The sequence below is a fragment of the Trachymyrmex cornetzi genome, unplaced genomic scaffold (assembly GCF_001594075.2).
Source record: "Trachymyrmex cornetzi isolate Tcor2-1 unplaced genomic scaffold, Tcor1.1 scaffold47, whole genome shotgun sequence".
In the NCBI taxonomy this organism is placed as follows: Eukaryota; Metazoa; Arthropoda; class Insecta; order Hymenoptera; family Formicidae; genus Trachymyrmex; species Trachymyrmex cornetzi.
Genome location: NW_017299509.1, coordinates 2,665,042 through 2,691,004, shown reverse-complemented (window position 1 = coordinate 2,691,004; position 25,963 = coordinate 2,665,042). Strand labels below are relative to the sequence as shown.

General features: G+C 32.7%; 1 protein-coding gene across 2 annotated transcripts in view; it reads left to right on the top strand.

The window, feature by feature from the left end:
- The first annotated feature begins 8,547 nt into the window (after window positions 1–8,547).
- The window catches only part of uif (sushi, von Willebrand factor type A, EGF and pentraxin domain-containing protein uif), a 52,609-nt gene continuing 35,193 nt past the window's right edge, over window positions 8,548–25,963 (top strand). For both annotated transcript variants that reach the window (XM_018513560.1, XM_018513559.1), the window contains exon 1: window positions 8,548–8,880. The gene's annotated coding sequence lies outside the window, so the exon portion shown is untranslated. The remainder of the gene's footprint in view (window positions 8,881–25,963) is intronic.

Genomic DNA, 25,963 nt, shown 5'->3' with positions numbered 1-25,963 from the left:
AAATAAAAAATATATAAATCAAGTTATATAAACTAACAGCTTAGTAAGTTAAAAGACTAATTGTAAGTTATATTTTGTACTATTTCCATATCTCTCAAGAAATTTGAATTAACTATTAAATTAATTATGATTACATAAATGATGTAATTTTGAGACTTTTCAATAAACTAAATTTTAATTTTATAGGATAATAATATAGCTTTTAAAGAAAAGAGACATGGGAGGGAGAGAGAGATAGAGAGAGAGAGAGAAATATAATAGAATACAAAGTACAAAAAAATAAAAAGAAAATTAAATGAAAATAATAAAATAATATATATAGAGATAATAACAAACATAAATAATAAAGTTTGATTAAATAAAAAGATAGTAGAAATTGAACAAAAATGATAAAATTAAATTAAGTTAAATAAAAATAAAAATAAAAATACGAAGATGTAGTAAAAATACAAGAGAGAACATAATAAAACCAATTGCAGTAATAACAAAAAATTCAATCCAACTAAGTAGATGAATATAATTTATCTGTCTGTTTAAGAGAGGGAGAGAGAGAGAGAGAAGTGATACTAATTGATTGGACAAAATCGCGAATTGCGTCTGCCAAATGAATATTCACTGAATATGATATTAAAGCACTAATTAACGCGAGTACGCCGGGATATTGGCGATTTTCTCGACAGCTGCAAGACCGTTTTGTGCGATAAAAATAACTGTAGGATAATGAAATGGCAATTATCAGCGGTACAGTTTTAACTAGCTGCGCTCTGTGCTCCGGGTGATATATGATACGGTGAGGTGTATAGTTGCAATTGTAAAATCGTGTCAGCCAATATCTCAGATAAACGCAAAACGCAGTTTTATAAAAATACTTGAATCAAACGGAAAAGCGCACAAATATTGCTATTCCCCCCCGCCATTGCTCAAAACGTTCAAATTCAAGACGGACGAGGGAATGTATATGATACATGAGTTACGAGCACAACCGTTTATTGCAACGTAATCATTGATTCAGCGTATTTCCATTTTTTTTTATATTTCACAGAATTGTTCATTCTTTCCAGTTAAATCCCTTCTCGTACTGAATAGCAAACAGTTTTTCTCTGAAAAGAATGATTTTACTGAAATATCTATAAATTTAACTACAGATTTGAAAATATTTTTGTTAAACTATCAAAATAATTTATAAGAAACTCAAACATAATAAATTAATCATATTGCAGTTAGGTTGAGCATCCGACATAATTATTTTAATAGAGATCAGTAAAATTATTTTTTGTGTATTATTTTCTGTATTCAGCTTGATTTTTAGAACTTTAAAACTTTAACAAAACCTTTCTGTGCATATTCATTAAAATGTGAGAAAATATGTACTCTTTAAATTCTGTTCATTTTCCATTGTACAAATGTATTTGCTCTATAAATAGAATCTTGTTCGATTTCTCAAAAAAAGTAAAATTGGATTTTTTAAGTAAGGAGACAGAAACAATTTTAATATTTGCCTGATGAGCGGCTCGCGATTTCAGGAATATCATTCCGGACTTTACTATATGTAACTGAACTCTCGAAGAAAGAGAGTGATACACTTCTTACGATATCCGTAATGGCCAATCGACGATAGGATCGACCATAACCGCGCGTGGAATGCAGCTATGCATCTCATTCTCCGTTCGACGTCCCTCGGTGAAACCAGCATACGCGCGAGTACGTGCAGTACTAGCGGATAAAGAGGTCGTCGTAAATGCTTCGATGTTAATTCGCCACAGTTTTGTAGGACACGCCGTGCGAGGCAAAGCGAGGCGTGGCGAACCCCACGAAGTAGAAGCTTGCTCATACACGGTCAAAGAAACGATACGATGAGCGTTAACGACTACACCTGAGCGTCAGCCTGGACATACGTCGAACGGTTTCTTGTACCAAGATCGTTGTCCTGCCCGATAGCTTCCTAGGCATTTTACATCGTATCACGTCCAAAACTGTCTGCAAGGATTGTTTTTCTGATACATTGTCAATTTACCAAATAATACTGATTTACAAGATTTCTATTTTTCAACAGCTGATGAATGATGACTTTTATGTATTTTTAGCAACTGAAAAAGAAATAAGATTTAAAAAGTTCAGTCACCTACAAATTTTAAAAAATCAAGAATTTTATTCTTTATAATTATTAAACAATTTTTTTTTAATAATTATATTTCAAGAGTCTCAAAATTAGCCACTATAATTGCTGAAAGGTTATATGTAATTTTTTTTACAGTGTACGAAATGTAAATTGAACATCTACGACTAATTGATTTAAATCAAACTAACCAAGACTCCTTATAAATCAAAGAATTGGAAAAAGAATCAAAGCGCGTTTGTTGAATAAAGAAGTTTCAAGCTTTATATAAGTGTATTATTTGCGAGACGTCTTCTGCGCCTGACTCCTAATGCCCGTACTCTTTCCAATTCTTTAATTGATTTAACTTTATCTATATAGTTGCTGGCGTTAAAATCGTTTTTGAAGTTACGTCAACTCCCGACTAACTTACAATCTGAGCTGAATTAGTAACAAATTGGGTCAAATTAATGAAGTTTACTTTGTACAAAGCTAGATTATTATATTGTTAGAAGATTGTTAGATTTCAAATTTAAAACGGATTAGGATTCTAATCTATTGCGTACCATTCAGACTTTTGTATTCTTTGCTATCTCGAAGAGAAACGTGATCTTCCGGAAGTACTGACTCTAAAATTAATTTTACCTATATCTATAGTCGAATGTATTCGAACGGTTCTTTGCCTGGGTCAATGTCTTGTCATGAGCGCTTGACAGTGCTTTGCTTGGTATATCGATACGGCTAATGCTTCATACCTAATGATACACTCCGTACGTGGTTTAAATGCACATCGCGTTGTAAGCTTCCGCTGATGCAACGTTATGAAACGAATGATCGGAATTATTACTCACTGACACCGAACCTTAATGGTGAATTTTGCTGCGTTTGCAGAGAGAAGTTTATTCCTTCTTCTGTGCTCCCACAATTAGCGGATATCACTCAATTGGAAGAAAGTCGGGAAAGTCATATATGTAATTGAATCGTAGCGCGTATCGAAAGTCACTGATAACCGAAATGAAAGCAGTGACACAGATCGGGCGGCGATCAGTAGATAATTATATCAGTTGTTAAGAAAGCGCAATTAAGGATGTCTAGGTCATATCTCGAAACATTATCAAAAATATAAAAATTTCATAGATTTTTTTATTATTACGTCTGAATATCTGTGTAAAATTTGAGCCAATTCTTTTATTGGTTTAAGGGGGTGCTGGAGGAACCCAATAAAAAGAAAGTTAAAAAATTTTTTTACTTTTTCTCGATTTTAGTATAATATCCACTGCACCACATTAGGATTTTGCGTTCACTTTAATCCTATAAAAGGATTTTTTATTCCATTTAGTCAATTCGGAGATTTTGATCAAACTGCAATGTCGATAATTGAGTCCCTCCAGCATCCCCTTAAAAGCTATATAATTTTTTTATTAGTCTTGATTCTTATGTAAAATCGTGTTTTGTAGTACTTATTTGTAAATTTTATGAAAGTAACATTAAGAATTAAATCAAATTTTAGACATATACTGATTAAACAATAATAAATATTTGTGTGTGCAAAAGTTTATTTAAATTCATTTATTCATTAATAAAAGTTATTGATCGGAAACTGTAGAAAAATGTAATCATTTTGTTGCATAAACTCAATATCGTTGTTTCACGTTTTGCAGTTGGTTTCAAATATATGAAAGACTACACAGAAAAAATGTTACGGTTGCTACAACCGAAAATAATGATAATTTTCGCCCATCAATATATATGATACGGTTGTGATAACCGTAAAACGAGCATATCTTTACAGCCATAACCGTTAAGATATACCAATCTTATGGTTATATCACACAATCGTACTATAGTTCTTATATCCAAAAAATGTACTGATGGGCGACTTTTGGTCGTGGCAAACGTAGCTGTTTCTTCTAGTTAATTAGAAAATTTATACGTATTTGTGCGATATTGATGTAGTAATATACTCGTATAGTGATATGTCAATAACACGTAAAATGGTATCAAAGAAGATGTTTTTTAGAATGTTAATGATCTCTTACATATTTTATAGTATAAACGAGCGACTCTCTCGATTTTCGTCCCGCGCAATTCGTCTCAGAAAAATTCCCCATTATCTCAAAAATAATATACTTTTTTCTTCAAAATCTCTCTTTAGGAATTAATTCTACACACATGTAGAAATCAAAAGAATGCAGTTCTTTAATTCGATCTTTTTATCTTCTCACCGACGAAGACTTTTTAACTTCTTTTTAATTACATATATTTTTTCCGTTGCTTTTATAGAATTTAATTGTTTCAGCATGTTCTTAAAACGTTTTTGAACATTTCGTAACTAAGAAACTATTAAAAAAATCAAAAGGTTTCAATATCTCTTTTTTACATTTTTGGATATATGTAGCTGCTTCTACACGTAGACTATTCAAATAATTTTAATATAAATTATTATCGTGTTCTCTGTAATATTATATAACTTGTGTTACAAGCAATGTAAAGATCCTCTGTATCACCGTGAGTCAATAGACTAGATAAACAGATTCGTAGAATCGGAACGTTTAAACAGATAATGATTGAGCGTATTATTCGAAACCAAACCTGCATGCATGTAGCCTGTGCAGGCCGCTGCCAGCGCCCTTTGATTGCATTTTCTGGCTTGATAAGCAACTTAAGAATGATGGTTCCGTTTTATTTATAAACAGCCACGCGGTGGGCAAAGGCTCGCTCGCGTGCGCTCGCAGCGAGTTGCCGGGTTGAACGCCTCCAAGTGCAGCAGACCCGATAAAACGCTAACGGAGTGCTCTTTATGGGCTCTTTTTTTCTCTGTCGCAACATTATTCGCCTAACTTTTCGTCCGATCGTCGCCACGGTTGTCTTTAATGCGCTGCTGTTCACGTTAGGCAGAGTGTTAATTAAGAATTGAAAAATAATTGCGACGGATCGCGTTGGTAGCGACGATGCCATCGTTCCTCTTGCGTAACTCCGGCGCCGTAGTCACGCTTGGTAAAAAGTGTTACGTCCGTTGCAATTAGAACGAGTGGAAGAAAAAGGCGACACCTGAACCTCGACGAAGGCAATTAGGCGGTCGTACCTTGAAGAAAATATAAACTTTACATTAACTTTTATTATCATACAATTTTCTTTTTGTAAATAAAGCAAGAGAATATCTACACTTGAAGGATTTCACTTTTGCCTAGGAACGTTAATTTTTATTTCTATTTCTTTTCCAGTCTAAAAGTTACTAAAAAACAAGCAATAGTTTTTTTATCATAAAATCCAGTCATTGCGCAAAAGTTAAATATAAATTGCTTCGATCGCCTTAATTTCTACATCTTAATATTTATTCTTATCAGCCTTTCTTAACTACATTATATTATATAGAAGAAAGTTTGTCGAATGCATTCTACTTAAGAAATTTTTTATTATGTTTTCTATTTGTTATTAATTTGTACGCAAAAGGACATTGGAAATTGTAGCTTGATGTAATAGTAGGTTCTGACACACATGTTTAACTTTTTAATAATAAAACAAATTTTATTAATTATAAGTCTTTTCATAAGATGTTAAGAAAGATATGTTCTGATTGCCTAAATCGTGAGTCTTCTAAATCATATCTCTTTTGAAAGTAACGAGTTTATAAATAAAAATAATTAAAAATATAAGATTAATAAAAGAAATCATCAACGTCAAATTATAATAATTTATTGAAAACAAAATCAAAATTTAAAAAATTTAATAGTTAATAAATAACAATAATGGAAAGACATATAACTGGCTTGAACTTATTTTTTCACAATTGACACAATTTAAATTTATATTAATTATACATATATATATATTTTTTTTTTTAATTGTTGGTCTTATTACCCTATGATGATACAATTTAGGAAACTTGATAGATAAAAATATCGATTTAATCTGAATAAATTAATCAAAAGATAAACATCAATTGTACACTGGATGTTTTTAAAATGCTGTCATCGTACACAAAACGAAATGTAACCATTTATTTTTATTTATATCACTCATTTATTCCGTTTATTTTGTTACTAAATGATGTTTAATTATATCAAGTAATAATATTAAAAAATGGATATATCAAGGCAATTTAGAATTACAATTGGACAACCGATATGAATTCAACAACACTCCTCTAACCAAATTTCTTGTTATCGACTATTAATTCTTATATGGATTTAACGGTATCACCGTCAAGTTTCGTGGGTTCTTATGTGATAAATGAGTACGATGTGATAAATGAGGCGGATAGCATCTCTCAATGATTTCTAATCGCCCATCTGAAGAACTGATCTCTCCGAATTATCAGCGTACGTAAACGCAGAATGTTAAACGTGATATACGTCGCGGCTCGCGTACGTAGCGTCCAGCTTCTCCAATGCAATTACAACTTTCATTGAGGCGCGCAAGAAAAAGAAATCCGCGGCGGGCCGCGGTCGTCGTACCCGTGTAGCGTGACTCCGCACCGATCTGGCTCGACGACCTTTCCTGCGCGAGCATCGATGTCTCTTTTCGTGAAACACCTACTTGCTGCAATCACATCGCTGATCGCACGCCTACTTAACCCGTTAGCGTGCCGAGTCGCCAGTTTGCCACTATCTCTGGGCATTTTACTATCTGCATCAACTTAGTAAATTGAAAAGAAACTATTGCTAAAAATAGAAAAAAGAGAAAAATTCACAGAAGTAACTCTCAAAGAGTCTCTCTCTCTCTTAGAAGTGTAAAAATCTATTTACTTCGATGTTAGTTTTTTTATAATCATCTTTTTCTTCCTAGATTACACTGAGAGAAAAGAGTTTGCTGTTATTGAAAACGACGATAAAATTATATTTCAAGGAGGATCACAGCCATACTCACAGCATTCTTTATATATACATATATGCATATATATTCTCTTTTGTGAAGGCCAACCATATATTTTATATACATAGATAGAATCAATGTAGATTAAATAATTTATTATTCCCCCTGTGAGTATGATGGTTCTCCTTACAATTGATCCTTGTGACTGACTTACTATCACATCATTACTTTATAACACTATCTTTTACAAGTATATTTTACTACTACTTTATATCTCTCTACTTAACAATGCCTTAATCTCCATCACTTAACAGACTATCGACTATCAGCTTATTCTACTTGTTTAGCCAAATTTTTGAGTATTACTATAAATATTATTAATTCTTCCATAGATACATATTTAATGGCTATCTCATTAAGAAAGAAAAATTGTCTAGGTGAATAATAAAAAGTTTGTAATTTTTTAAAAAGAAAAGAATCAATTAGCAACGATGTTTTTACGGTTAAAAATTTTTATATCATAATATACGAAGAAATTTCATAAATTCGTGATTCTTTCATGATCTGTTTGACTGTTAGCGAGGTAATTCTGAGGGCATATATACCTACTCTCGGTAATAGTGCGAACCTCTGGCATGGCACGCCACGAACAAATCCAAGAGTTCTACCGGCTATTCCGCCACCGTGCTATGTTCACGGCCGTTTTCTCGAATAGAAAGGCTATTCCTTCGATTTCCTACCTATGACTCCTACGAGTATGGGACTAGAATCAATACGGAGAAAACATCCACTAGAATAAGATATTATCCTTCAATGAACGTCTACGCACTCGTACAAACCGGTTTCAAACTAGAATGCTATTTCCGAACGGCGCAAAAGTGTTTGACAATATTATGACAAAGTAACTTGTTAGTAAAAGATTTCTATAAAATTTTTAGAAAATTTACATTTAATATAAATGGAATATGGAATTCATTAATCCTGCTTATAATTTATTTACCTTCCTTTACTTGTTTTTGCAATATATTATACATATAGTCGTAACAATACTGCAGTTGAAATAATATAATTTTTATTCGCCTTATAAAAATCGTTTTAAAAGAGATAGAAAATCTTAAAATAAGTAAAATTTGAGAGCAAGAGAACAATACAATATTTTCATTATCTCCCCTAAAAGATTCTTTTGGCCTCCATGTCGAAGGCCGCCATTACGCGGTCGCCCTGGACGGATTCCTGAGCGAAATGTAAGGCAAATTTGCGTTTCTCCTCTCTGTCGCGAGTCACGCTCGCATCCTGACGTCATTTTGCAGCAATCCGGCCGCCACGTGACAGGTATTTAAATGTACCGTACAGAGAGTTACCCCCGCGACGGCGACGGCGACGGCGACGGCGACGTTGCCGTGCAACAAACAAGAGCGATGCCTCCGCTCGGCGGCGGCGTCGCGACTCGCTCGTCTCGAGTGTCTCCTCCACCTTTCCTGCGCCTACGTTCACGGATGCCTCCTTTTCTCTCTCCTGGGCCTGGGTTCCGCCTCTCCTGCGGGGAGAGAAGAAGGCACTCTTTCGCAGGTAACGCGCGCCGTTCACCTGGGCGTAGAGAGAGAGAGAGTCCGGTTCTTCAGTCTCGTAACGGCGGGCCGGAGGGAAAGAGCTCCGTGACCCTGAGGACAATTCCTCCCAGATCTTTTACTCCGTTCTCTCTTCCTTGCCATTCTTCCTCCCTGCGAATTCGCAAATTTTATACCAGACATTTTGCGCTTCCTTCCTTTCTTCATCGTCTGTTCCGGCCTCGTGAACGCATTTATCGCTATCGACAGCCCGTGAGTTCACGCGCGCGTGAGTTCAGTTCAGTTCAGTTCCGTTCCGTTCTGTGAAGTGAATTGTCTTGGGCGGATCGTGGACGGACTTCTTCAGTGGTGTACATGTACCCTGGGACTAGAATCTCACCGTAGAACATAAGGAAAATCGACGTAAGTCTTCCTCTCTGAGAAATCTGATATCGCAAAAATCGGAATCGGAGCGTATTTTGACGCGTGAGCGTGATCCTTTTACATTAGCGTTTCTTCGAACAGACGCCACAGGAGCTACTCGCGAACTGGCGAAAGAATTCGGATGCGAAAGAATTAAATACGAGATTAAATTCGGATGTCATAATTCCTAAAGAAATTCCTGAGAAATTCTAAAGTCGTTGTTTTTCATTTTTAGTTTAGTCTCTCAATTAGTTTAACAATTTTTCTTTTAATTTAATTAAATCCTAATCATTTTTTAATTATCAATGCTAAAAAACTCGTTAAAAATTTCATTATAAAAAGAATCACTCCTAAAAATTTGAATCTATCAAGTGTTATTTTCAATGGTGTTTTAAATCGACGAATGCACCCTGTAAGATGTATGATTTCTACACGTGTGGAAATCTTTAAATCGCATAAGAGATGTTGAAATTTACGGATCGCGATCATACGTCCGGGATCTTAAAATATCAGACTGTTGTCGGTAGATGAGCGTATTCGCAATTACTAAGAATTGACAGTACAAAATTTTTATTTACGCGCGAGGTTCCAATAAATATACAATTTAAAAAGTCAAAACAAATAATTACAATTAAAATAGCGATAATTATTATTCATTTTATCTTGATAGAGAACCATAGCAACACGTTATAACGTTTTCCTATTTCATTATCAATAACATAAATTCGGTGCCTCATCAGTTTTGAACATTTTTAACGAAAAAATAAACCAAAACATTAATATAAAAGCATTCTAATTTTCTTTTGAGAAATTTATTGTATAAAAAATAATTTCATTCTAGGAAATTTATTTGTATAAACACGATGAAAAAATTTTTTCATGTGTAATTTGTTACACAAATTATGTAATTAACCAACTTTTCACATTAAAGTAATTAAATTATGTTGCCGTATCAACTTTAAAATCTTATATATATTATATATATATAATATGTGTGTGTGTGTGTGTGTGTGTGTGTGTGTGTGTGTATCTCTTTATATAATAGTATAATATGAAAAATCTTACTTCAAAATCTAATTGTTACAGAAATGTCCTAGAAATTCTTTTTTACCTTTATACTGATGTCTCTCGAATACTCATTCGATCGAACGCAGTCAGTTCTTGTGCCTCGATTTGCAGATATTCCTTAAACGATAAACCGCTACCGGTTCGATCCTCTGGTACATATACAGATTGCGTGTAGCATAAATTCGCGTCGTAAAGCATCATAAGAATGTAAATGCAGAAGAGAAAGTTTCTTGTGCACGTTGAATTTTATCTAACATGCCCTTCGCGCACCTCGCGTTGCCTTTGCAAAATGCTAATAGGATATTGAAACGAATGAAATTACGAGTTATGTACGCAAGAAAGGCTTGGCAACGAATAATTTAAAAATGCACATTCGCTCGGCATTATGCGATAATTTCGTGGCATCGCGATTACAAACTTCGGCCGCTTTCGGAAACTTTAGTCAGGTGCACTCATGTATCGTTTTATTTTTGTTATTAATCAAATATAATATTAAATAAAGTTGAAATAATATATTAGGTGTATTCAGGTGAAATTTCCAAATGCAGCTTTCATCTACGAGCACCGACATCAAAAGCGATCGCCGGATTCTTTTGCCTCCCGTTTCGCAATTTCGCAAGTCGTTGGACTCAAATGAACACGAGTTCTATCTATACAAATACCTATAATTATACAATTCAAATTTAATGCAGACATAATGTCGCAAAAGAATTGCATATATACATTGTCGTAAATGTTTTTGCTGTTACGGAATTGCAATTTGATGTTGGATTTAACTTATTACTAGCGAAATATCGTGAAATTATTTTTAATGCGTTCATTATCCTGTAAATACTGATTGTGAGTTTCCATAATTAACATCAAATGATTTGCAATCGTTTGATGATTGTTGTATATTAAAATTTTTGTATATACACTTCACAGAGTATATCAATGTTTTAGATTTAACTTATTACAATAACACAACTCAAAAAACAAAATTTTCCAGAAAGTAAGTGTCAATACTTTAAGTACGAGTATATTATTTTTTTTGTGTTTTCTTTTTTATTATTTTTCGTTATATTTCTTTTTATAAACAATTAAAAAATAACAATTTTGTACAATATTATATCATTGTTGCAAATAAACGTTATAATATTAACTTTTGGCTGACAGTGGATTACTTAATAAGACAGGATAAAAATTCCTTAAAATTTTCAAAAATTGTTCATGTAGTAGCTGCTAAAAGCCAACTTTACGAAGTATAACTTTACGATAATTTTTGTGCGTATCAATCTGTTTTTAGTTTACATTGTAAGTTAATAAAATATATAATTTTTGCTTTATTTATTATTTATTTAATAAAATATATGTTTGTTGTAACCAATTTAAAAGCGATATTTTAAGTATTAGAATTTATTAAATACTTGTATATACTAGAGATCTTTATATTTGTAACGATCTCTTTTTATCTAATCACAATACACAATAAAATTACTCATTAACCGAAAACTTTTGGTAGTCATTGTACGTTTCCCTTACATCTTAAGAATGTAAAAGGATCACATTCGAAGGGTGCTACTCTATCAACTATATTTATCGCAAAACAACTTTTTGATCTAGTAGAGTATGGATCAAGAATGGCCTCCTTTCTTCTAAATAATATTTTCCAAAGTATATCTTCAAAGGATTATATCTTTCAAAAGATTCTTTATGATATTACGATGGCCTAACTCTTCTATCGTACTGATATCTCCGCCATTACGGCGGCAGAGAAAACATGGGGCCAGTCTTGGGGCTTTTAAAACGATGAAACGATAGGTGGGTAGATAGGTAGGTAGCTGAGTAAGTAGGTAGAAAGATAGGCAGGTACATGACTTGTAGATGCTAGCGTGTAGGTAGATAAGTGCTCGCATATGGTGTAGCAGACAGTCTGACCGTATCTCGCGTATTAAAGGCACTATTCAGTGTCTCGTGTAACCCTTATTTACCATTATTTTAAACAGAGAGATTATAAATATGCACGCGTTTGCACAAAGTTCAAATTTTACATGCACAATTCAAATGTTATTTTTATTCCGTTCCATACACTCTTATAGTGATAATTGCAAAATCAAACATATCCACTTTCTACCTATTTATCTTTTGCTTTTTTATTGATGCAAGTGCATCAATTAATATTTTTAGATACTACTCGGGCTGTGTTCCAAAATTCACTGTCAGTGCTGAAAATGTATAGTACATGCACGTGACGTAGACTGTAGATTTTCAGCGCTGGCAGTAAATCTTGGAATACGCAGCTTCAGTAGATATATCACGACAAATTTTGAAACAAGATCTTTTGAAAGATTTGTATGGCATTTACTTAGGAGAGCAGCGTACGTTTTTGAATATCAATTCCTTGTAACACACTAATATCTAATTCTTTAAGCTATACATATAAATGATCGTTTCAACCAAAGTCTCGTTACGCTTCGCTTGACTTCGTAACTTAAGGACAAATTCACTGAAGCTATATGACGCTACCTTGTTGGGTTACCGTTAATCGCCAACGGCTAGAGCATATCATCGCCGTGAGAAATTTCAATCGCGTAACAGACATCGAGCGCTGAATAAAAGTCCCAAAAAGTCATCCCGAATTGAAGCATTCTTGCTGGAATCGTCAAATGTCAAGCCTGAAAGAAACGCAAACCTAAAAACATTATTCATTTGCTGTAACAACGATAAATTAAAGGATGAAGTTTTCTATAAAAAATAAGTTTGAATGTTTTGAACTATTAAAAATTTGTAATTTTAATTTTGAAATACAATTTTGATGTAATAACTGACTGTAGAGGAATAAAAGTACGTATTTTTTAAAAGTGCATGTTTTCCTTTCTTTTTACGTTTTCGTTCTTCTTTGCAAGCAATTCAGAAATCACAATTTTTGAGTTATATGTCGCTATAGCAGCAAATGAGCGATATCATCACAAAGTCCTCTTACTTTCGCACTACTTCGGAATTGATCCGAAGTAAGGACGTGTAAGTGCGCGCCGCACTTTTGTCTCGGCGCTTTTACGCGGCACGATTGCGGGAGCCTCGTCTCCGGGATTGCGGCTTCCTCGTTGCGACAATCCATAATCACGCGACCGTGCCGGCATACTACGGCATACTAACATTTTTCGCGCGCGGCTCGTAGTGCAGCTGGTAGTGCGGTTGCTACGTGGCATAACCACGCCACCACGCTACCACACTACCAGCACACCCTGCAGTCTGCACGGCCACGCCCTGCGTGCTACCATCGCGTAACTAACGCAGCGTGCCCCTTGACATATCCGCGACTACACTTGACGACTGAGCCTTACTATGTTCATCTCTGCGGAATGAAACGCAGTTGTATTTCGCGTACGATACTTGCGGCCTCCGCTCCGTGTTGTACCGCGCTCCACGTGGCCGCGATCACGACAGTCGACACGGCGCGGGCGCGGACACGCTGCCCTGTGCCACTGCCGAGTGCCGCGCCGCGGCCGGCATTTTATCGGTTGACGAACTGCGAGAAATGTGAAATTGCACGATCGTGCCGTTTCGTAAAATATCGAAAAGTTCCATCTTATGAAGACTTTTTGTAAATCAAATAATTAAAAAAATACCAAATATGGCTGAAGCTGGATTTCAATATAAGGATTTTGTTGGAGTTTGGAGAAATATAAAAAATTATTCATATATATATAATTATATATAAAATTATATATAATTATGTATGAGTATTTTTTTCTCCAAACTTGGATTTTTTCTAGAACAAACAATACGAAAATTATTCCTTTAATTATTTTTTATGTTTTCTCATTATTATTATTTTTATCACACTATAAAGTAATTTTACAAAAGAAAAAAGTATGTGAGAATGTATGGATATGTTTCATATATAAATATATATGTTTATAAATATTTATACACGTTTATCTGTATATATATTTATGCATGAACAAGTTTTTACCGAGATTCTAGCAACCAGTTTAAACATTTTATATAATTATTTTGTGATAATTCAAACAAAATCTTTAAATCTATATCTTTAAATTTATATCTAATTAAATTTAAATACTTTAGCAAAACCACTCTTCCTTGCAATATAATATTTCTATGTAAATTTTAAATACATCTCATTATATATAAATCACAAATTACATTGATAATTAATTTAATAATTAAGTTTTTAATCATTACGTTCTACAGTGTTTATTAGCTAGAAAGAGCTTTATATAGTGGAAAGTTTATTGCAAAAAATTTTATCAACTTTTGTAAATTTTTTTTTTGGATGACCGTACAAAATAATTCGTCTTTTCTTAAATCTTTTGTATTTAATAGATAAATTTTTGTATCTAATCTAATAGCAATCTAAATGTTTTTTAATCTTGCGACATGGATTTTGCCTAAGGTAAAAGATCAGTTACTCGAAAATTTTTGAAATTTCAGATTAAATTTAATTGTGTTAGAAAGATGGGAGTAATGTTGTTTAAGTATTTCGCAACCAGTTTAAACAGAAAAGCGGTAATGTAGGATAAATTATATATCACTTTTGATTGCCGTGACAATCAACAAAACAGTTAAACGATGAATTAAACGATGTCAATTCCTATCTGAAAACGAATGTCATGCTTCCTCGACGTTCACTCATCGCGTGACATTGTCATTTGTCGGCTGCGAACAGCTTTATCGGTCAGCGAACCGTGAGAATCGTGCGAGATAACAAACGGTTAGGTCATTCCGCGAGAAAACGCAATGCGGCTTCGTGTCACAAACCTCGACCCTGAATTTCCATCGGCCATACCACGTGCATCCCGTATTCAAGAAACAAACGGTAAAACTCGAGCCGGCTTTAACGAGGGCAATGCGACAAAAGTCATGCTTGTGAAAACAAGGCTGATAGCGCTTAAAAACAATTGTATCCTTCGTAAAAGAACAAATAGAACACGCATCACGGAAAACTAAATTTGCGGAATACCATATAAACACAGAAGAACGGTCTTGCTAAAGTGTTTACAAATTTAATTAGACATAAATCTGAAAATAATTTTGTGAAACTATTGGAATAATATAGTATAAAGACATACATGATTTATTTCTTATTTTTAGATCTAGCTAAAATTTTAGATTTATCAGCAAAATCTTTTTTATCCCGTCCGAAACTAATATTTATTTCTTGGAAAGTGCACAATATATATATATATATAAATGTATATATCCAAACACACACACACACACGTGTACTTTCCAAATTGTGTACTTTCTAATATATATGATAGGACTTTCTATAAATTAATATAAAATTTTGAAGATTAGAATAAAAGTAATGCTAATTGATATAATACGTTTCGCGACTGAAATGTCTAATTGTGGCATTTCTTTACGTGTTATGTCGATTATTAACAGTTGCAATTGATTGTAAGTTACTCCAAGCCCGTAAGTCTAGGATACATCTGAATAATTTAACGATAGCTCTCACTAATTAGCTCTAGAGTGTGCGAAGCGAAAAGCTGAATGAATAGTCAGTGAATATGTAAGATGAAATTAAATAAAATTGGAAATTAAAATTTTCTTTAAATATCATTAATTATATCGAACTGTATCCAATGTGCTTCTTTCTGCTAGATGTGGCAAACATAAAGTCGTACTCACGTTTAAACATCAATTCAGTAGCTAGTGCCTCTAAATGCAGAATTTCCCGCAGCGCTGCAATAGAAGGTACACCGCATGCTGGATCGTTGGGTGACAGACTTCTAACCGCAAGTGGCTCGAAGGAGGAGAGCAAGACGCGGAATGTACTTACACAATTGCCAATCGAACCGCACGAAAGAAACGTTGGACTGACTAAACGGTTTATGATCTGGTGTTAGATACCACTTTCAACTATTGTACTGATCAAGTAGATCAGTACAGATCGCTGCAAAAACAGTTTTAGCAATCATCGATATCGTAAAATGCTTGGAATCATCCCAAGTTATACACGGGAAAATCAATTTTGTCGAAGGGTACTAAAAAAATAACTAGAGATATACAGATCTGAAAATAAAACTGAAAATAAGATCTGAAAATAAAACTAGATACAAATCTAATAATAAACTTTCTCTTGAATTATTAAAATAATTACGTAGAAAATCCAAGTATGATAAGCAATGAAGCAAAAAGTTTTGATATTCCAACAACCAGTTTAAGCGTCTTACATAATTATTTTGATAATCCAAAAAAATTATTTTTAGATTTGTGTTTGTCTAAATTTTTAGATATTTCAGTTAAACCGTCCTTTCCATGTAAAATCTCTAACGTGCAGGAATAATAGCGTAGTTTTCAGAAAATAAATTCAACGTGGTAAAGAAAAAAAATTAAGGATTCCTTGGCCTGCCTTCGACAAGACAAAGCGCTGTGATCACAATGGCAGTACTAAAAGAGGAAAAGGTCCGTACATGAGACCTTTCGTACAAAAGCGTACCTACTAAAGCTTTCTTCACGCACAGTTCTTACAAAAGCACCTGAAAACCTGATGTACTATATGAAAAGTACATCCACGCTCAAAAATAAATAGCTTGGATCCTTACAAATTGTCCCTTTGGAAAAGTTTACTTTAAATGAAGTAAAAAGGTTTTTAAAATTAATTAAGAGTTTACTTAAAAACATTTGGGGTAATTTAAAGTGTATAAAAGGTTAATCCAAAATAACCTAAGAACTTTAAAGTATCAAGACTGATTTTAAAATAATCCTAGAAAGATCAAAAGTTTTATTATTTCCATTGCATCTGGAATTTTTTAAGTAGCTTTTAAATTTTTAAGTAAGTAAGGCTAAGTTGGCATAAAATTCACCCGCAAACAGTATGTGATCAGATGAACGAGGCAGTATTGCATTTTCTTGTAAAAGATACATATATAGAATAGAATAAAAAGTAATGGCGTTATAAGATTGCTCATTCATGTTCTAATGAAATAATTTTTTATATGAGGTCAGCTTCCTTATAGATAAAGGAAGTTTGAAAAATTTAAACTTTATGATTTTATAATTATTTTTAAAAAAAGCTTCAAAATTGTTAATATTTGTTTCTCATCATTTTTTAATTTCTTTAATTTTTTTTAGTTCTTTTTGATAAGTTTAAAAGTTTCCTGTTATAAATTGAATATGGATAAAAGAAATTATAACGGCATTTTTACATTTAACGCGTCGTCGAATAAGAGATACCGTTACGTAAAAAAAAAAAAAAGAAAAAATCTGAAGAAACAGAGAAATGCTTATTATTGCGAGGTTCTGTCGATGTCAACCGGAAATTATATCACGCCTTGTTACATCGAGGACTGAATCCGCGCTTGCCAATTCATCCAAGACGTAGACGCGATTACGGTAATACTAAAGTAATCAGGCCATATAGTTCCATTCACTAAGAAACACAACGGCGTGTAAAATTCTCACGGAGCTACAGCCGGGTGCGTTATTAGGCTTTACGTAAAGGGTAACGACAGAGATGTCTTTCCGCGATACTTTAATTCAATTCTTTCTCTATCTCGTCTAACAATCAATTTCGAAACTGCGTCAAACTGTGCAGTTTCCAATCTCTTCATGACACGTATAACTTACTCTGCTAAGAATTACAATGAACAAAAAAGTATTTGTACAAATGAGATTTTTATATAAAGTATCTTATTTGTAAAAAATAAATATTAATTAGCAATTTATTAATGAGTACGCGTTCTGTCCTAAATGTAGACAAAAGAACTTGACGAAAATAAATGTTTATGGTCTTAGAAGATAAATTTCTCGACTATGTACGAACATTTAAGCAAAATTTCATGTTTGCTTATTATCAAGATAACATATTTTAATTATTACTTATCATATCTTTTTAGGTAAAATAATTTTGAGAAATATACAACCTATTTTATTCTTTGTTAAGTTGGTAATGTTCATTTTTTTAAATAATTTTTTTTTTTTTTTTTTTTTTTTTTTTTTTTTTTTTTTTTTTTAAAAATTTTTTTTTTTTTTTTTTTTTTTTTTTAAGAAATCTGCCTTGTGTACACGCGAATACTTTTCGCAATATATAGAATTGCAAAAGAAGTGACAACAATGCTGTTCCGTAATGCTGTGTGCTTCATTACGTATAATATGCTACGTGATAATTATTACGTGAAGCCTACAGCATCTTTCGAGGATACACGTAGGTTGAATTCAAGTTTGGTATAATGATGTATCGTTTACCAATTTGGTCATCGAACGGATATATCCCTGATGGAATTTATGGAGGAAGCCGGAAGTGGTTGGCGGACAATGAGCAGCGGTACCTCACTCGTGATATCTGCATTTGAATAATATTTCTAGCCTCTCCTTTCCCTTCTTGAGTCGATGAACTCGACCGAAGAAAACGACCTTCGTTCATCGTAAACTAAGTCTGTAAATCTCTATTGTCGTTCAAGTTCCACTATAAGTGCAGGCTGTCTCGGAACAGGAAGTATATTCTCCTGCAAAATTGTTCTCAAAATTGGATTGGATAGCCATCGTCAACACAATATTCGTACATACTTCAAAAAGTTGTTTATTTTTTATCTTAGAATTTTATGTATAATAATTTGATAAGTAAAGAAAGGCTAAATATAGTCAAAATTAGATTTTTGTGTTTAATAATATTTACGCACACATAATTTTAAATTTTAAATACAATCTTCCAAATATATAAACTGCCTATCGATTACTATAGATCTTAAATGTAATCATAAATCAAAGCTAAAATAGTAATGTTCACAAATTAAATTGATTATCAATTTAATAATAATGTACTCACAGAGAAATAAGTCGTATCAGTAACTATAAATTTATAGTTAAATAAAGCTTCAATTATATATTATAAAGTTCTGATAAGAGCGCTAAATAAATTATATGAATTAAGAAAATAGTATAATATTGACAAACTACAAATGATTAATATTACAGTATTCTCTTAGTTCACTTAAATAATTTATCTATTGTTCTTTTTAAAACTTTATAATACAAATTTGTATATGTATAGATAACTTCTAGAAATTTTCAAGTTACTGAATTTTGGTACAGAACTAAAAACTGTATTGTCTAGATGTATGTCTCATTTACTTTTGTCTTCGAAATTCGAACTCAATTTTACGCCTTTTATTGTATCCTGAGCACGCCGCATTTTCTTTTTAGGAGAAATTGAACTCCGTTGTGTCCCTCTGGTGACAATGCCGCGTGCTGCTCGTGGCTGAGCGACTTTAGTGAAACGATTTTAAATGTATTTTTTTAATTATCTCAATAACAATTAATTAATTAATTTCTATAATATATTGTGCTCTTAAAAAAAGTGTTTGTCGAAACTAGAAAAATGTAATTGTTGTGTCTTATTTTTATGAAGTAGTCTAAGTAACTATTTAATGTAGTTGAGATGCTATTTCACTATCAATTAATAGTACATATACAAATATTATTGCCGTAACTATAGTGTTGAGTACTAGATTAGTAGCTATTACTTTATAAAAATAATTACAGATACTATAATTGCCATAGTTGCCACAACTTTTTTATCCCAGTGTGCAAATAAACATCTTAAAAGTATTTAATCTGATTTCATTGATCTCGTCACTTTTTTATTCTATCTCACTAATAACAAATTATTAAAATAGCTTATTCATGTTACATTTCCATTTTCTTCGAACACTGTAAGTCTTAAACGAGAATTCTAATTGAATACCAAGAAATTACGCGTGAGAATAAGTACAACAAACAGGAAAGAAATATGCATCGCAGAATTTACTATTGATAACAGTAAATAACGGTGATTTAGCACAAATCGACATATGAATGATACCACAACGTGTTATTAGATATCGTTGTTATTAGATATCGACAGAGAAATTATAATACACGTTATCCTTGGAAATTCGTCATAATCTCATACTTTCAGATAGTTACAAAAAGTAAGCACGCTGGGAAACGAGTCTCTTTGCGAAATCCGACGGAAGTGATCACGAGAATGGTATAAAAAAAAGCGCAATTAAACGGTGACGTTGATTGTTAAATATATACGTATAGATATATATATAAATTATGTTCATCAATTATAAGAATCAACGCGTGAATCGGAGAATATCACACAATCATTACCGTAATTAAAGATGGGCTTCATAATCCAAAAGAAATTTCCTTTATTATAGAAAAAATTGATGACGACGTAAGGATCAAGATAACCTGGCCCAGGATCCAGTTAGAAAGTATGTTTGCAGTGCTATCGCAATTATGACGATGCGAGCGTTTCCTGGTAACGCAGGGCGACCGTTATCCGGCATACTGCGCGGGAAAATAAAGAAATTTGTCTGTAGCTGATACGTTCATCACCTGAACGCGTAGAAAATCGTGGCCTTGCGCTTAGAGATACACTATTTTTTTCACTCATTTATCAGAATGTATTATATGCTGCAGAATATCATGACTACAAAATAATCTATTATTCGGCGAGCTTTCTCTTTCTTAAACGGATAATTAAGCATATCACGAGCACACATTTTTTAGAAGTTACGTAAATCTTTGACCCTTTGGAGCTCATGATTGTAAAGCTCTTTAAAAAATGTTTGTTCAATTTTCTTTACATTACATATGCAAATTTGGATTATCTTTATTAAAATACATTTAGTATTCATTCTTTTTATATGAGTCATTTTGTTATTTTGGTTCTTTGAAATTAATCCTTTTAATTAACAATAAGCCTTGACTACCTTTTCAATATGGTATACCTGGCTTTCTTTTCCCAATATTTTCTTCATTACTTTTTTATTAATAAAGATATATACATTTGCTTGATACAATTATGTTCTTTAATGTCTAGTGTTTTAATTGAAAAAAAATTTTACAATATGTTCATTCTTATAAAAACTACATATAAGCAATTGAATTGAATTCCAGAATCAGTAGCTATGTTATAAATGTTGATATCCGAAGAATTGATCAAAGCTTATTCGATAAAGTTTGTCCGATCGAATGGCGCAATTGGTGCAATCCGCCAGCCATTCCCCAACGCCGAATTATTCGCGTTCCTTCACGCTCGGCTTCACCTCGGAAAGCCGCGTTCAAACGAGTCTAGGAGTCATTGCTCGCTTTTTACACGCACCGTTTCGTGCCGCTTAACAGGAAGCCCGAATACTTTCTAGCGCTGACCTAGGATCCAGTCCAGTTCTAGCTATAGCTCTCATGGGATTCAGGTTCCACCAAGATCCCAGCCTTTTCCTCAATCTTCGATTTACGCGCAATTATCTCTTTTATTTTGGCTGTGCAAACTGCGAGTTCAACAACGATGAGAAACCGAGCGGATGTTTGCATTTATCGACTTAATGACAGTTGACATTAAAAATACAGTTAATCCTAGTTAAAGTATCTTTGCTTTTCATAAACTGTTACTTATCACTTGTATGTACTTGTATATATATATAAATACATAGCGTTTTCTTTTTTTTTCTGCTAAATTATTCATATAATTGACGACATTTAAATCCTTCTGAATGAATGTAAGGGACAATTCGATTTTAACATCCTACAAATTGTCAATTTAACCTTGTGCTGAAATACGTTTTATACATTTTAACATAGTGTAACGTTTTATGAAAAATATCTCATATATTAATTACGTCCCTCCAGAGCTAACGCCAAACAGTTACTGACACTGGAACTAAAACCCATTTTATTTATGTTAATTATGCCTAGAATGCTATCGCTATTGAGTGATATAATACGTACTATATCGATACGTACATTCTACGTATAACAAAATAGGCCACTTTTAATTAATGTAACTTAAGTTTTTCACACATTGCTTCTAGTGATTATAAATATTATTTAAATTATTTAGCACTCATTCTTACTAAAATACATTTACCATTCATTACTTTTTTGTACGAGTTATTATGTTATATCATTTTTCTTTTCGGTATGACATACCTGGCTTTCTTTTTCTAATGCTTTCCCAGTTCTTTCTCCATTGCTTACAACTTGTGTTTTTATTAATAAAAAGTATTCATAAGAAATATTTATGGTCTAGAGACTTTTATAAACACAAATAATTTAATTATTAACTTAAAAGAAAAGAAAGAAGAAGCACATTATTAAATTCATTCTTGAAATGATGTGGAGTATGGTATATTATTCAATTGTGTGTGTATCCCCTCATAACACTTAAGTAATAAAATATACGGTAACATAAAAATATTTAAATTTAAGATTACTATCACGCTCTTTGTTATATAATACTAACTACCACAGAAAGCCTATTGTACATAAGCAAAATTTTTAAAAGCTTGCCTCCACCCAGCTTTTGGCTCTTTTTGTCTACAAATCGATTGCCTACAACATCGTTTATCTATTTCATTCACATTTGCTGACGGTTCATTTACGCACAAAAATTATTGCCTACGTTCACTATTGCGCACAAATATAAAATATAAAATGAAGAGGAAAAGGTACTAATTAATTTCAAAAAACTAAAATGACATATTTTGTATAGAGAAAAATGAATGAAAGTATATTTTAATAATAATAATCTAAATTTGTGTGTACAGATGTAATGTTTGTTTTGTACAAAGAAAATTAATATATTTTTTAACATTTAAAGAGATTTATAATTGAATAAATCCAATATAGACCTGTCGTCAGCCTCGAAAGCTTAATACACAAGAGATTTTCTTATTGGCGACACAGTATAGGTGAGAACAGTAGGTTCACTCAGCCAAAAATGATATTAATGGTCATCCTTTGCTCATGACCGTTCTACACAACTAACAATATGGCTCACCAATCAGTTTTCTCTATTCAAATACTACAGTCTACGTAGAAAAGTTAAGCAGCTTTGTTCTAATAATACCCATTTCCACCAACGTAGATTAACTTTAATCTCGGTTCAATTTATTCATCGTCTTTTTCTAATCTTTAGAATTAGAAAAAGACGAAAAGTAAGTTGAACCGAGATTAAAGTTAATCTACATTGGTGGAAATGAGTATAAGTGCTCACGCACAACCAACAACATGGCGGTCGTTTAACAGTAAGATCAAAAGTACCGACGCAGAATGAACTTACTGTTCTTACTTATACTGTGTTGGCAGGTTCGAGCGCATTTGTTCACAAGAAATAAATATAAGCCACAGGAAGCGAACCGGTTTAAGTACTCTGACTTACTATCAACCACAAATCTTTTTGAGAGCAACTCGGAGGACACCAGCTCGATTCCATTTTACCGGTTTCGTATCATGATTGTAAAAGACAGGAGCAGGACAACGTTTGCGCACCTATATACAGATAGATGATCGTTGACGTTTCTTTGAAGAAGACATTTCATATACATTTATATACATACGTATACGGTTGTAATGCGCGCGTCCGGATTCCCTGATAAACCGTTATAATCGTCAGGGATCGACTATCTCGAACGGGGCAGTGGGGGCATGTCAGACATTTAGCTCTCACCGCAGGAAGATTTCCTACCGATGACGACGTAATCATGAATAATCGTAATCTTGTCGTGGTCGGTCCTAATCGATAAGATACTTCCTGCCAATCGTAAATCTAACGGGTTTTGCATTCGGGATACGTACGATCGGTTCGTCAGAGACGACGTGTTTACGTAAGAACATTCGAACGAGACTTATTTTACGCGAATTAGCTTCCTCTACTCAACAACGGTTGTAGAAGTATGACACAATCGAAGCAGCAGGGAAGCGATCTATTATCTATGAGAATAAAAATTTATTAATCAATACACTTTTGATTAGTATCTGACAGTTGAAAGATTAATAACTTAAAAAAAAACAAAACAGTTTTCTTCTTTGATAACTACAACGTTTGATCGTCTTTGATTGTGTTCTTTGATTTTAACACTCTAAAAAAATTCAAAAAATATAGACGTGTATTTAACGAATTTTAACTATTATATTAGTTAAATGTATAGCTAATTAATTATATTAATTAGCTATACATTTAAATAAAAATATTCTCATTTATCTTAATTGTTTTTAGAAACACGTTTTTTTATTGTAACAATTTTTCATCCAGATTCTGTTATAAATTATGAACTTTTTTTATTGCCTTCCAATACAATGTAAAAGAATCTGTTATTTAATTATTTTTTAAATTATTTTTAGAAAAATTTATAACTTTTTCACAATTTTTTCATTTTGTTAAAAAATACTTCTAATACCTTAATATTACACATGCGGTGTTTACATAATTCTCATCATATTAATATTGATATAAATATTAACATGATTTAATATCACGAGTCTTAAACCCTGGCATGCAAAATAGGAAAAAATATATGGGTTTTATATATTTAACCCATGTATTACTATTTTCCATGCAAGAGATCAACCGAGTTCGACTCTCGGCCGAGGTAATATTTTTCACAATAAGAATTAATTATTTACAGATTTTAATATGTTATTCAACATTATTAAGATCGTTTCGAAGATATGCGAATAAGCATCAAAAATTTATTAAATTGCTAGTCAATTTGACTCGCGATATTACTGCGGTAGTTTAGTAGAGAGTTAGCGTTTCAAAATCGAAAAACCATTTTGGCGCGCGTTTCTGGAGACTACGTACGTAGTATATATAAATTCACACAAGAGTCATACAAGCATTAAGATCCAGCTAGACCGTTTAAGGCTTTGATTTCTATAGTTTGTGTTATCACATATACGGTCCTATATATTAGTTATAGATTTCTTTTATATTGTATTGGAAACTTTCCAATGGAAAGTAAGGCAGAAAGTTTGGCAACGATTTTGAATGTAGATCGAAAGTTATTTCAATAAAAAAATAGTTAAGATATAAAATAAGAGAAAATTTTTATTTACTAAACTATAAAATTGTATTGTTAAATACGTTAAATATATTATTGTATGTTTAAATATAAATATTGATCTTATTAAATTATTTCACATGTATCGTATATATAACATTCATTTTTATACGGGAAATGTAAATTTCCAATTCCAATTACTTTCTTGCAGAGATTGTATACATTCTTAAATCCACACCGATATTCTTTAGAATGTAGTTTTAGCATTTCTTGTCGACACGATTATTGCAAAATTTTAAGCGGCCACGATCACATGTACGATTAAGGAAGAATTCTCGCACGAGGTTCCACAACGCAATCGGCATCTTCGAAGCCACTGAGGTGGCCTAATTATCCGACCACTAATTAAACGCGGATGCTCGTGGCACGACCGCTTGCTCCAGTTAATCGCGGGGCACAATTGTGACGGTCCACGTACGGACAATGGCGCGTTGGTTGCATAAAAGCGACTGTACAACACACGGCACGAACCGCAAAATATAATAAACTTTCGCGATCCTTATGCCACGCCAACGACGCGACGCGAGACGGTGTATCGCGAAGCACACGAGATCGCTTTCCAGCGCTTCCCACGAGTTCGCTCATCTACGATGCGCCTCGCGACCGTTGCGTCACGCATCTACCCACGATCGCTTGCGACTTGGAAAACGCATCTCTATGTAATACACGCATGCTCTGCTTTAATCACTGTATTATATTTTTTCATTGCTTCTTTTTTTTTTTTATTTATAACCCATTAAGAGCTGTTATTTTTGAAAAAAGAAGAATGTTAAAAAAGATAATTTTTTTTGTAGATTTTGATTTTTTGCTTATAAAATGATGAAATGATTAAAAAGTTCATGTTTGGGAAGCATCTCGAAAATTGAAAAAGAACATTGAAATTTTGATAAGTATATACATCATGTTCGTACTCAATTTTCCAAGTGTTTTCCAAACAAACAAACTTTTCAATAACTATACTGTATTCAAAAGGTTGAACAAAAATCTTTTTAACATCATCTCTTTTTACTAAAATGTATCCAAGACATATCTCAAGAAAAGTCAAAATTTTCAAATTTTGTATTATGTACTGATTGTGTTCTAAATACAACTCTTCAATCAGGAAAAGTGGTAAAGTTGAATTCAAACAGATAATAGAAAAGAATTGAAAACAAAAGAAGTGGCACTAATAA